Genomic DNA, 13339 nt, shown 5'->3' with positions numbered 1-13339 from the left:
TACTTAAACAACAGAGGGTCACAAAAATCCATTGGATTTGAAAGTGGTCATCATAAGAAGTTCAGGCAGGGCTGGTAGGATGTGGTCCCTGGCTAGGCATCTTAGGAACTTGATGTTAGCCCTTGACCCAGGAGTGAGCAGGTCTGCAGGACTAGCTTGCTTACCAAAGCCAGAAAGAACAGTGTGGTTGATAGGCCCATGGGCCACCTCACTGATGTGCACCAGGCAGTACCACTCCCAGGTGATGGGAACACCTGTGTCCACTTGTGAGCACCATCCTTCCTCCCTAGGAATCCTCCTTCTAGGGGAAACTGGATCTCTTGTGTCTGGTGTCTTGTGTACATGTCCAAGCAGGGAGCTAGGTGAGCTCAAAGGACTGCACCAGCAATATTGAGAGTCTGGTGCCCCCGTCTCCACTTTAGGGGCCTGAATTCTCCCTTCCAAGAATTAAGGAGACCTTTTCTCTGGACATTGGTTAGAGATGGCTCCTTTTTTGTGATCATAAGGCCTATTGAATCATGTTGAAAGCTCCAATTCTTGTGAGTTGATAGGCATTCCTCAGGCACTGTTGAGCACCTAACATGTATTAGCTGCCGTGCTACACTCACTCTTACTACTTCTGGGTTCAGAGGGAGGATAATTCTGAAGCCTCACTTACCTGGACCAACCCTCCCCCTCTTCCTCCTTCCAGGAGCGGTGAGCAGGAGAGACCTTCCCTCACTGGCAGTCCCAGGCCCGTCTGTGGTCTGCACCAGTGTGGTCTGCACCAGTGTGGTCTGGACCAGTGTGGTCTGGCACTGCTCCCTAACCTTAGGTCTCAGGGCACCAAGGACTTGGAAAGAGCAGGGAGAGAGTGCCACTCTTGTCCCTGAAGACGTGTTCTTTCAGGCCCCGCCAGCAGGGATTTGCGGTGCGGGCAGGCTGGGGTGGCACAGCAGCCTTTCCTGCACACAGCGAGTATGTACTGAGCACGAACTGTATGCCAAGCACCATTCTAGGTGCTGAGGGTGCCAGAGGAGAAGGCAGAGGTCCCTGCTCTCATGGAATGCCCATTCTAGTAGGGGAGACCGATAATAAGCAACAAGAAAAGGTAAATAAAGGACTTCCGCCAAGATGGAGGCATAGGTGGATGTGCCGTGCCTTCTCACATAACCAAGTTTAGAGACAACTAAATATTAGCAATAGAAAACACAGCCAGAACACGGAAAATTGAACTTTTCGGAAGTCCGTTAACAACAAATTCTTCAGCCTGACCGGTAAGGGGCGAAACCAGCAGCTGTGGGAGCGGGGTTGCACAGGAAAACTCGGTCAGATGGACTCAGGCGCAGGGTTGGACCTAGTGAGCGACCGAGCGAGCCACTAGGCGAGCGACCGTGAAGGAGACAGCGGGGAAGCGGTGCTGCGTGTTGACTGTGGTTGCCCATTTGTGAGCCAGCAGACAGGCAAGGGAGTGGGTGGTGGGACCGGGGCCGGTGGTCCCCGTGGCAAGCGGCAGTAGAGGGCGCCGCCATTTCCCCCGCTCTGACCACGCGCCCACATACAGTGTCACAACCCAGCGACCTGGGAGTCCAAGGCACCGCTTCTCACACTTAAAGGGCCAGAACAGACCAAAAATGTCGCAAGTTCTCAAAGCCCTAGAGCCCATAGATCTAAGTGATGAAGAAATAGCAAAACTCTCAGACGCACAGTTTAAAACACTGGTCATCAGGATCCTCACAGAACTGGTTGATTATAGCCACAAATTAGACAAACATATGAAGGCGAAACTAATTGAAATGAATGGAATTGCACAGGACACCAATAGCAATGAAAAGGAAACTGGGACTCAAATCAATGGAGTGGACCAGAAGAAAGCAAATAATGGCCAAACAGAAAAGAGTCAGGAAGCAAGAATTCAAAGAAATGAGGAGAGTCTTAGGAACCTCCAGGACATCTTTAAACGCTCCAACATCCGAATTATAGGGGTACCAGAAGGGGGAAAGGAACAGCCACCAGTGGAAAACTTATTTGAACAAATAATAAAGGAGAATTTCCCCAATCTGGCAAAGGAAATAGACTTCCAGGAAATCCAGGAAGCTCAGAGAGTCCCAAAGAAGTTGGACCCAAGAAGGAACACACCAAGGCACATCATCATTACATTAGCCAAAATTAAAATGGAGAGAATCCTAGAAGCAGCAAGAGATAAGGGGATAGTCACCTACAAAGGAGTTCCCATCAGACTGTCAGCGCATTTCTCAAAAGAGACCTTCCAGGCAAGAAGGGGCTGGAAAGAGGTATTCCAAGTCATGAAATCCAAAGACCTACAACCAAGATTGCTCTATCCAGTAAAACTTTCATTTAGAATGGAAGGACAGATAAAGTGCTTCTCAGATAAGATCAAATTCAAGGAGTTCATCATCACCAAGCCCTTATTATATGAAACGTTAAAGGGACATGAACAGTGAAAGGACAGTAAACTCAGTTATTAACAACCACACCTAAAACAAAAGCAAACTAAGAGGACAGCTAGATCAGGAGTGGAAATATAGAAATGAAGATCTCAAGGAGGGTTAGCAACAGGGGAGTGGGAGGAGGAGATGGGGGGAGAAGGTACAGAAAATAAGTAGCATAGACAGTAGATAGAAAATAGAAGGCGGGGCAAGAATAGCATGGGAAATATAGAATCTAAAGGACTTGAGACACGGTCATAAACTAAAGGGGGGGTAATGGTGGGGAAGGGGGGGTAGGGTGGAGGGGAATGAAGGGGGGAATAGAACAACTGTAACAGCATAATCAATAAAAAAATTTTTAAAAAAAGGTAAATAAATGAGAATATCAGGAAGCGATTAGGGCTTTGATGAAGAGGAAACAGGATGATGCCTCAGAATGGTTTGGCTGTATCTGGCCCACCTCCTGTTTTTCTTATCCCCGGGAGCTAAGAATGGTTTTTATATAGTAAAAAACCAAAAGGAGAGTAACACCCGTGGCCTGTAGAAGTGATAGGAAACGAGTCGCAGTGTCCGTAAACAAAGTTTTGCTGGAACGTGGCCAGTCGTGCGCATCTGCTGCCCGTGGCTGCTGTGCTGAAACACGGAGCTGAGTGCTGGCCGCAGACACCTACGGCTCTCAACGCCTGAAGTACTGACTGTATGCACTGTATTTATGTATGTATGTATGTATGTATGTATGTATGTATTTTTAATTTGGAAAGCTTTTTAAATTTTTTTATTTTTTTAAACTTTTTTATTGATTATGCCATTACATTTGTTCTATTCTCCCCCTCCATTCCCCTCCACCCTGCATACCCCTCCCCCACCATTTCCCCCTTTAGTTCATGAACACGTGTCTCAGATTCTTTAGATTCTGTATTTCCCCTACTATTCTTACCCTCCCGCCTATCTACTTTCTACCTACCGCCTATGCTACTTATTGTCTGTACCTTTTCCCCCTCTCTCCTCCTCCCACTCCCCTGTTGCTAACCCTCCATGTGATCTTCATTTCTATGGTTCCACTCCTGATCTAGCTGTCCTCTTAGTTTGCTTTTGTTTTAGGTGTGGTTGTTAATAACTGTGAGTTTGCTGTCCTTTCACTGTTCATCTTTTTTATCTTCTTTTTCTTAGGTAAGTCCCTTTAACATTTCATATAATAAGGGCTTGGTGATGATGAACTCCTTGAATTTGATCTTATCTGAGAAGCACTTTATCTGTCTTTCCATTCTAAATGAAAACTTTGCTGGTAGAGCAATCTTGGTTGTAGGTCTTTGGTTTTCATGACTTGGAATACTTCTTTCCAGCCCCTTCTTGCCTGGAAGGTCTCTTTTGAGAAATGCACTGACAGTCTGATGGGAACTCCTTTGTAGGTGACTGTCCCCTTAGCTCTTGCTGCTTCTAGGATTCTCTCCTTCATTTTAATCTTGGCTAATGTAATGATGATGTGTATGCACTTTATTTAAAAAGTGGGTGGTCACCGAAGGCCTTTCTAAGGTGACAATTGGAGCCAGCCGCATGAAGATCTAGGGAAAGGAACACCCATTTTGAGGATGGTGAGGTGGGAAAGAACTCAGTGTATTCAAGTGGCAGAAAGGACTGGGGTGCAGCTGGAGGAGTAGCCCGTCCTTATTCCATGGTGGCCATACCTCCCCTTATTTACCTGAGAATAGCAATGATTTCAGGTTTATGGTTCACCTCCCAGTGTTCTCTGTTCCCTCCTAGTTGCCTTTCTCTTGGTTCCTTATAGTCTTAGTTATTTGTGTTAGAGCCTTCCCTCAAAAGCCCTGCTTCTACCTAAGTGGGGCACAGAAAGCCCTGGGAGGCTCTGGCCAGGTGGGCAGGTGTTGGAGGCCAGCTGTGGCCATCAGGCAGGGCTCTAATTTTAGGAGGTGAATTTCATATGCGTATTTTTTCCTGGCCCAGTCAGATTTTATGGAAAGGGTTCCCCCAGTTGCTTGCTGGAGAGCAGTGTCTGGTCACCAGCATTCTGGGAACTGAGTGGGGAAAAAAATGCCAGGGACGTCTCAATATTTAGTATGCAGACAGACATTCACCAGCTCTCCTGTTTTCTGCACAGTACTCTTGTGTTCAACTGGACCTGGTGTCCTCTGGCCTGGGGACACCCATGTTGCCCGGTCCCTGGGAAGGAACTCCTGGCTTCGGCTGAGCTGGCAAGGGGCAGCCCCCACTACAGAGTTGAGGAGAGGATTTGGGGAGCTATTTCTCTTGGAGCTGACTTTGAGCAGTCCTGTCTTTACCTCCATTTCCAGAGACACCTGGTACCGTAGATTCTTTTTATTTATTTATCGTAAGATTTTACTTATTTATTTTTAGAGAGAGGGTGAGGGTGGGGGAAACAGGGAGAGAAACATCAGTGTGTGAGAGGTACATCGATCAGTTGCATCTCATACCCCGCCCCCGCCCTCCTGGGACCTGCCTTGTGCCTGACTGGGAATTGAACTGGTGACCTTCTGCTTTGTGGGATGATGCCCAACCAAGCTACACCAGTCAGGGCTAGAGACACCTTTAAAAAAAATCCTTTATGGTCATCTTAGACAGTTTCACGATTGAGAAAAGTTGTTCTGTTGAGTTGACCACCTTTGTCCCGATTGACTTACTTGAAGTACCACTCTGGTCATTGTGGGAAGAAGACACGAAGAGAGAGGAGTGGAAGCAGAGAGACCCAGTTAGAGGACTACGCAAAGGTCTGGGTGAGAGATGCCTGGATGAGAGGGTTGGTGGTGGAGATGAAAGAAGTGGGTGACCTTGAGTTAAGTTTTGAAGGCAGTCACTGTGACTTCCTGATGGTTTGGTCATAGAGGGTGTGGGAGGGTGAGGAATTAGGATTAACTCCAAATTTCCTGGTGCCATTTACTGTGATGGGAAAGCCTTGGGGAGGGTAATTTTGTGGGTGGAGATCAAGACTCAGGGTTGAGTGCCTATTTAGACATCCAAGCGGAGATGTTAGGAACAGCTGCATACATGATTCTGGAGTCGAGGAGAGGGGTCAGGGCTGGATTTAGACTTCACTGGCATCTGGATCGGCATTTAAACCCTCTAGACTAGGTGAGGTTACTTAGGAAGACAGTGTGGACGGAGAAGAGGTGCCCCCAGGACTGCCTGGAGCCACTCCAGCACTTAAGGATAGAAGAAAGGAGGGTGAAGACCAGGGAAGTGTGGGTTTCTTCTCAGTAGTGAAGATAAGAAAGTGTTTGCACAGGGAGAGGGGAAACACTACTGGCAAGTGGACAAGAAGAGGGTGGAGAAATGACCATTTGAGATAGAGATGTCTCTCCTTGTTCATGAGTAATAGTACCCCTTCATTTTAGCTGGGCACGTGGTCACTCGGAATAAAAATCCTATTTCTCAGTCTCCTTTCTGGCTAGATATGGCAATGGAGATAAACAGAACTGCAATTTCCAGAAGTGTCCTAACAGGGAGGACGGACGTTCTTCACCGCTTTCCAGTTGACTGCATTGTGATGTAATGGATGAATTTCCTGCATTCTTTTTATTTAAGATTTTATTTACTTAGTTTTAGTGAGAAGGGAAGGGAGAAAGAAAGGGAGAGAAACATCAGTGTGGGAGAAATACATTAACTGGTTGCCTTCATATGCCCCCTACTGGGGACCTGGCCCACAACCCAGGCATGTGCCCTGACTGGGAATTGACCTGGCGACCTTTTGGTTTGCAGATTGGCACTCAGTCCACTGAGCCAAACCAGCCAGGGCTCTGCAGCCATTTTGACCCTCAGATGACCTTAGAAGTGGAAATGACCCATGCTAAACCAGCAGGTAAAAGATAGAGGATATTCACTCTTCGATGCCATGAGCACAGACAGTGACAGCTCTGGACAGATTTTATATGAGAGATGAATAAACTGTCTTGTTTAAGTCACATTCTCTAAAACTGATTTTAGGGAGAGAGGAAGGTGGGGAGGCGGAGAAAGAGAAACATCAATTTGTTGTCCCACCCACTCATGCACTCATTGGTTGATTCTCATTTGTGCCCTGATCAGGGAGTGAACCCTCAACCATAGCCGTTGTTTAAGTCACTGTGATTTTGTGTTTTTTATAGTATCACCAGATCCGGGAACAAACATTAGAGGCATAGTGGTTAAAGCATGAACAGCTGCAAACATGACAACGCCACCACCTCTGTGACTCTGTATAGTACTTTTCAGTTGGAAAAACACTTTCAAATACACTGTCTTGACTGATGTTTGCAGCGCCATTGTGATACTGTAGACATTGTCTTCATAGATGAAGAAACTGAGGTTCAGAGAAATCACCAGCTCATGTCTCCTGGTTACTAAGTTACAGGACTTATACTTGAACCTGGATCTTCTGGCTCCTCATGCAGTGCTCAAGAATATAGGTGGAGAATACAGGTCATGAGTGTGCATGAGATTTCTCACTCAGAGTTTGCTTGATATTGGGCGTGGAGTTGGAAGTTTGCCCCCAAAACTCCCAGAGAGGGCTGGCATTAAGAAGAAAGCTTTTTTGTGTGTGTATGTGTACAGCAAAGTTTCCTCATTTTTCAGGAAAATGCCTAAATTTCTACAGGGGTAATGTGAGGTACAAGAGGTCATGGAAAATAAAGGGAATTAAAATTAGACAATCATCAACATTGGAGGCAAAATGTGTTTGCCAGCTGGCTTGCTAGCAGTCCCATCTTGGAGGTAACTGAGTAGCAATCAGAAGTTCAGACCATGAGCTGCTGACCCGGTGTGCCCGGTGACCACATAAATGTTTTCTCCGTAGCATAGGATCAGCTTCTCTTTGCAGTCTCCGCTCCTCAAAGGCTAAGCTGAGAACTTTCGAAGTTAGGCACAAGTCTTTCCTCCTGCTTTTCCTCTTCAGTAACTGCTTTGCTGATTTCTTTCCAGTTTTTTCCCTAAATCCCCATCGATCCTGGTGGAGACACTTTGGGGTGAATGCATGCCAAATGGCATTTTAAGATTGTTGGGGATATACAGATTTTAAGGTGGTTAAGGCTTTGCACTTTCTTAGCAGCAAGCCAAAGTGAGACCACCTTTAAGTGACTCAAAGTTGCACAGTGAGAAAGTGGAAGCTGTAATTTAAAGGCAGCCTTGTGTTTCCCCAGCTTTCACTTTAGAAAATTGAGAGCCATCCCGACCCTTGGGAAATACCTTTCTGTTCATCCTACCCATGGCCCCTTTAATCTTGTCTGACCCACCCTGGCACTGCTGCTGGAGACACATTAAAGCAAGCCTTTCATGCTTGCCACAGGGAAAGGCCTCAGCCCCTCCCCAGCTACCTACCAGCCCACTGGCTCTCTCTCTTCATCTCCCTGGATCACAGATTCCTGGCTGTAGTCCCTGGCTTTGATATTTGCTTCTGCTCCCTTTAGTTTGGCAGCTCATCACATTCCCCTGGAAGTTTTTTTTTTGAGCCCTCTGCTCTGTTCCTGCTCCTGATTTTGTGTCCTTCCACAGCCTTGGGTGAAGAGAGCTGTTTCCCCTGGCCTGGGCCCTGCAGAACCCAGCAGCTGGGCCAGAGGTGGAAGTGGCATTGAGATGGCAAGGGGCATAAGAAGAGCCAAATCCTGCCCTTGGCCACAGTTTTCCTCCCTCAAGGGAGATATGCACAAAAGAGGCTAAGAAGGCACTTACCACTGTCTTTATTAGGTGAAACTTGGACCCTGATGTCTAATTCCTGAAAGGTTGGCTTGAATGCCTAGAGCCAAAACAGGCCTCATTCATCCTGTGATTACTTACCAAGCACCTAGGGTGTGTCTGTACTGTCCTAGCTCCCTGGGACCCCGGGATGCCAGGATGCAGCATGAATAAAAGCAAAGTAAATTGGATTCCCCTCAGAGAATTTACACCTAGTTGGGGGAAGTCTCTTTCTCTTACACACACACACACACACACACACACACACACACACACACACACACACACACACACACACTAAAATTACATCAGGCCTCCTGTCCTATTTATTTCCCCAGGGCCGTGCCCCAAAGCCCTGCAGTCTTGGATCTGATCTCTGTGATAGGGGCAAGGCCACACTCACATCAGGGATCAGCACAGGGAACAGAAGACAAGAGTGGGGGTGGGTGGGTAAGTTGCTCCAAGGCCTCCTTAGAGGAGGACAGTGGCACCCCATCCTGCAGTCTCCCCTACCTCCACCCTCACCCCCACCCAGAACCCTGACAGCAAGATACTGGTAGATTCACCTACAGAGATAAGGCAAGAGAGTGCCAGCACAAGGGTGTGCGAGAGCTGACTCATCTGGTTGAGGCAGCAGCCCCAGCCCTTGGTCAGTGGTAATTGGGAGTGTTGAAAAGAGCCACATGCATGCGTGCTTGCATGTGTGGCACACACACTTCACGGGCTTCAGGGTGTGGTTTCTGGGATGGGGCAGGCAGCACCCCAGAAGCAGTAGAAATGCAAATTCTCATCCCACCCATCTCAGTGGTTCAGAATCCAAGTCGTCAGGTGATCGCCTTACACATTCAGGTTCGAGAAGCAACAGTCTAGACTTGGACAGCTGCAAACAAAAGCTCCATCCCTAGACTGCGACCGATAATAATTCCTTCTCTTGGAGATGCAGTGTGGGGTGGAACAGAGAGGGCTTCCTTCCCAGGGAAAAGTACATACATATGTTTGAGTAACATATTCATAATTGTTCATAAAAATCAGTTACAGTAAATAAAAAGCATCAATAAAAATAGAAGAAAAATTTTAAAGGGTGCTTCTTTTCATTTGACTTGTAATATTTGACTTGTACTATTTTCAACTGTCAAAAAAATTTTAAATATATTTTATTGATTATGCCATTACAGTTGTCCTGTTCCCCCCTTCATTTCCCTCCACCCTGCACTCCCCCTCCCCCACCAGTCTCCCCCCTTTTGTCTATGTCCAGGTGTCACAAGTTCTTTAGATTCTATATTTCCCATACTATTCTTGCCCTCCTCCCTATTTTCTACCTATTGTCTGTGCTACTGAGTCTCTGTACCTTCTCCCCCCTTCTCCTCCTCCCACTCCCCTGTTGCTAACCCTCCATGTGATCTCCATTTCTGTGGCTCTGCTCCTGACCTAGCTGTCCTCTTAGTTTGTTTTTTGTAACTGTGAGTTTGTTGTCCTTCCACTGTTCGTATTTTTTTTTATCTTCTTAGATAAGTCTCTTTAACATTTCATATAATAATGGCTTGGTGATGATGAACTCCTTGAATTTGGTCTTATCTGAGAAGCACTTTATCTGTCCTTCCATTCTAAATGAAAGCTTTGCTGGATAGATCAATCTTGGATGTAGGTCTTTGGTTTTCATGACTTGGAATACTTCTTTCCAGCCCCTTCTTACCTGTAAGGTCTCTTTTGAGAAATGCGCTGACAGTCTGATGGGAACTCCTTTGTAGGTGACTGTCCCCTTATCTCTTGCTGCTTCTAGGATTCTCTCCTTCATTTGAATCTTGGCTAATGTAATGATGATGTGCCTTGGTGTGTTCCTTCTTGGGTCCAACTTCTTTGGGACTCTCTGAACTTCCTGGATTTTCTGGAAGTCTATTGCCTTTACCAGATTGGGGAAATTCTCCCTTATTATTTGTTCAAATAAGTGTTCCACTTGTGGCTGTTCCTGTTCCCCTGTGGTACCCCTATAATTCGGATGTTGGAACATTCAAAGATGTCCTGGAGGTTCCTAAGCCTTTCCTCATTTTTTTTGAATTCTTGTTTCTTCATCCCTTTCTGTTTGGTCATTTTTTTCTTCCTTCTGGTCTACTCCCTTGATTTGAGACCCAGTTTCTTTTCCATCACTATTGGTTTCCTGTGCATTTCTCTTCATTTCAATTAGTTTAGCCTTCATTTGTTCCTCTAATTTGCGACCAAAATCAACCAGTTCTGTGAGCATCCTGATCACCAGTGTTTTGAACTGTCTGTCTGAAAGCGTGCCTATCTCTTGGTCGCTTAGAATTATTGGTTCTGGGGCTTTGAGCTGTTCTTGAGCCATAATGTTTTGATCTGTTAGCACCTGTTACGTATGAGGGGCAAAGCCTTAGGTGTTCACCAGGGCGGGGCGCCCAGGTTGCTGGGTTGTGACGCTGTATGTGGGGGCGTGGTCAGAGAGGGGCAATGGCTTTTGTTCCACTCTCTCTTGGATTTCTGTCCCCTCTGCTGCTTCCCACAAGCAAATTGGGCCCTTCTGGTGCTGGTTCCAAGGTGTGTGGGCTTGTGTACCCTCTAGGACTCTGTGGGTCTCTCCAATGAACTCTCCTGGCACCTCGACCCCAAAAGTTCAATTGGTGCTTTCAGGCTCTAATTTCTATCGCTGGGGCCCTAGCCTGAGCGGTCTTTTTCACCGTTTGCTACTTCGCTTGGTTTATCTGCCCTTGAATGTGTGACCGCAGTCAGCCAGCTGCCCTGCACCCTCACTGGGTCCGCCTGTTGCCACCCCTCATCTGGTATCCACCAACCTCCACTTGTGCTCCTGGGTTGGTCCACCGATATTTCCTGCCTGACCCCGCTCTGCCGCTGACTCCGCCCCTCTTACAAGTCAGGCTGAAGGGTTCGTTGTTGTCAGACTTCCATACAGTTCAATTTTCTGTGTTTTGGCTGTGTTTTCGTTACTAAAACTTTGTTGTCTTTAAACCTGGTTGTGGGAGGAGGCACAGTGTTTTCACCTGTGCGTCCATCTTGGCTGGAAGTCTGTGTTTTAATTTTTTTAATTGTAAATTTTAAAACCTGACTTTAAGTTCAACGTACAATTTTGCTGTTTTGTTCATAAAGCTAGTATTTTTGCTAAATCTTTTACTTGCGCTTAATGTCAGTTAGCTTATAAATTCTCTAAATGTTTGTTATCACTTACAAAGTTCACTAATTGATTTAGCTTCAATGGTTTAAACTATAACTAAACACCTAACGAAGCAGACTCACAAATCTAACAAAATCTTGGACGCTAGGAATTTAAACATTGTTCATGAAACATAGTCTCAAGTAGTAGATCTAGTCATATTTATTTAAGCATTTACCCTTTAAACTTAATCCACCTAAGCATTAAATTAACATCACAAGTCTAATATACTTTTACACTTTTTCAATACCTTAATAATAAGATAAAAATTGTACACTTAAAAATAGTTCATTTGCCCTGGCTGATGTGGCTCAGTGGATTGAGTGCCGGCCTGCAAACTGAAAGGTCTGGGGTTTGGGTGCGTGAGAGGCAACCACACATTGATGTTTCTCTTTCTCCCTCCCTCCCCTCTTTCTAAAAAGAAAAAAATCTTCAAAAAATAAAAATAGCTAATTTAGCGTTATATTAATTTTTAAAAGCAATTAAAAATTTAAGTTAACCGAAAAAAAACAGATAAGGTGTGAATTACCCCAAATGATTACAGCAGTGACTACCACACATACATTTAGACCTGCCACAAAGTGTTAATAATATGTGTGCTTGTGTCATTCATTGTCTTTTTATTTTCAAGCTTTAATCCAGACTTTCAAGCTTCTATCTAAACAAAGCAGGAAAAATCACAGGTGGGCTGAGGCGACTACAGTGAAGATTCAGGATTTGTGTCCACCTGAGAGTAAGTAGGGTTTGGCTCCACATCTGGAGCTGTCACTCTCTCACAGGCTAGAGAGTCGCCTGTGGGCTGGGTGAGTCTGGGAGGAAGGCCTGGACATGTCTTCTAGAATAATTCCACCCAGTCTGTGGCAGTGCCTTCCTGTGGTCAAATTTTGTGTGCCAGAATAACAAAATTGGTAAAACCTCACTAAAAAAATGCAATTCAGTGCATCTTTTGTCCCAAGGTGTCACTCTGCCTGGATATAAATACAAGAATTCACAGTTTAATTGTTAACTAACCCATGGCATTGTCTGACTGGTCGACATTTGGGGGAACTCACATGTGCCTTTTTACTCTAACTTATACTTAATATCATTACAGACTTTTCATAAGACTTTTGTTTTTTCTCTGATACTCAGATTGTTTCCATTTTGTCTTTTTTTTCCTGTGTCCTTTTTCCTCTTAACACTGCTTCAAACTTTTTTTTAATCCTCACCCGAGGATATGTTTATTGATTTTAGAGAGAGGGGAAGGAGGGAGAGAGGAGAGAAACATTGATGTGAGAGAGAGAAACATGGGTTCTGTCTGGGCAGGGGTTTGAATTCAAAACCTAGTTCATGCCCTGATGGGGGATCAAACCCACACCTTAAAAATTTTTTTATTTAATGTGTGCGATAACCAACTGAGAACCCAGCCAAGTTGTCTACTTCAAATATTTTAAAGCCAACATGCTTCTGGCATTGTCTGGCAGACTTAGGTCTACTTTGATTTTTACTGTCCCGAGAAAGGAATCAGCCTGAGTCCAAGGAGCCCTGGTTTCTTTAAGAGGTGAATGTTGCTAGGGACCAATATCTGGGTGCTCCTGGTGTGAATCAAATTACCCATATGAGGATGGAAGGGGAAGAGTCATCTCCACATCTCACCCACTCCACTGAGAGAGCCAAGAAATGAGCTTGAGGTGATGTGTCCAATGTAACTCCAAGCGGGCTTTTTTAAAAAAAGATTTTATTTATTTATTTTTAGAGAGAGGGGAAGGGAAGGAGAGAAGGGGAAAGAAACATCAATGTGTAGTTGCTTCTCACACCCTGTACTGGGGACCTGGCCTGCAACTCAGGTATGTGCCCTGACTAGGACTCAAACTGGTGACCATTTGGTTCCCACTCAGTCCACTGAGCTACACCAGCCAGGGCATAAGTTGTTTAAAAATACATGTTCTATTGTAAAAGCTTTGTACTTAAAAAAAATATTTTATTTATTTATCTTTGGAGGGGAAGGGAAGGAGACAGGGAGAGAAACATCAATGTATGGTTGCCTTTTGTGCGTCCCCTGCTGGGAACTGGCCTG

The sequence above is a fragment of the Artibeus jamaicensis genome, unplaced genomic scaffold (genome assembly GCF_021234435.1).
Source record: "Artibeus jamaicensis isolate MK-2021 breed Jamaican fruit bat unplaced genomic scaffold, CSHL_Jam_final contig_1028, whole genome shotgun sequence".
Taxonomy (NCBI): domain Eukaryota; kingdom Metazoa; phylum Chordata; class Mammalia; order Chiroptera; family Phyllostomidae; genus Artibeus; species Artibeus jamaicensis.
The sequence above is the reverse complement of the archived record's forward strand: the minus strand, read 5'-3'. Positions refer to the sequence as shown.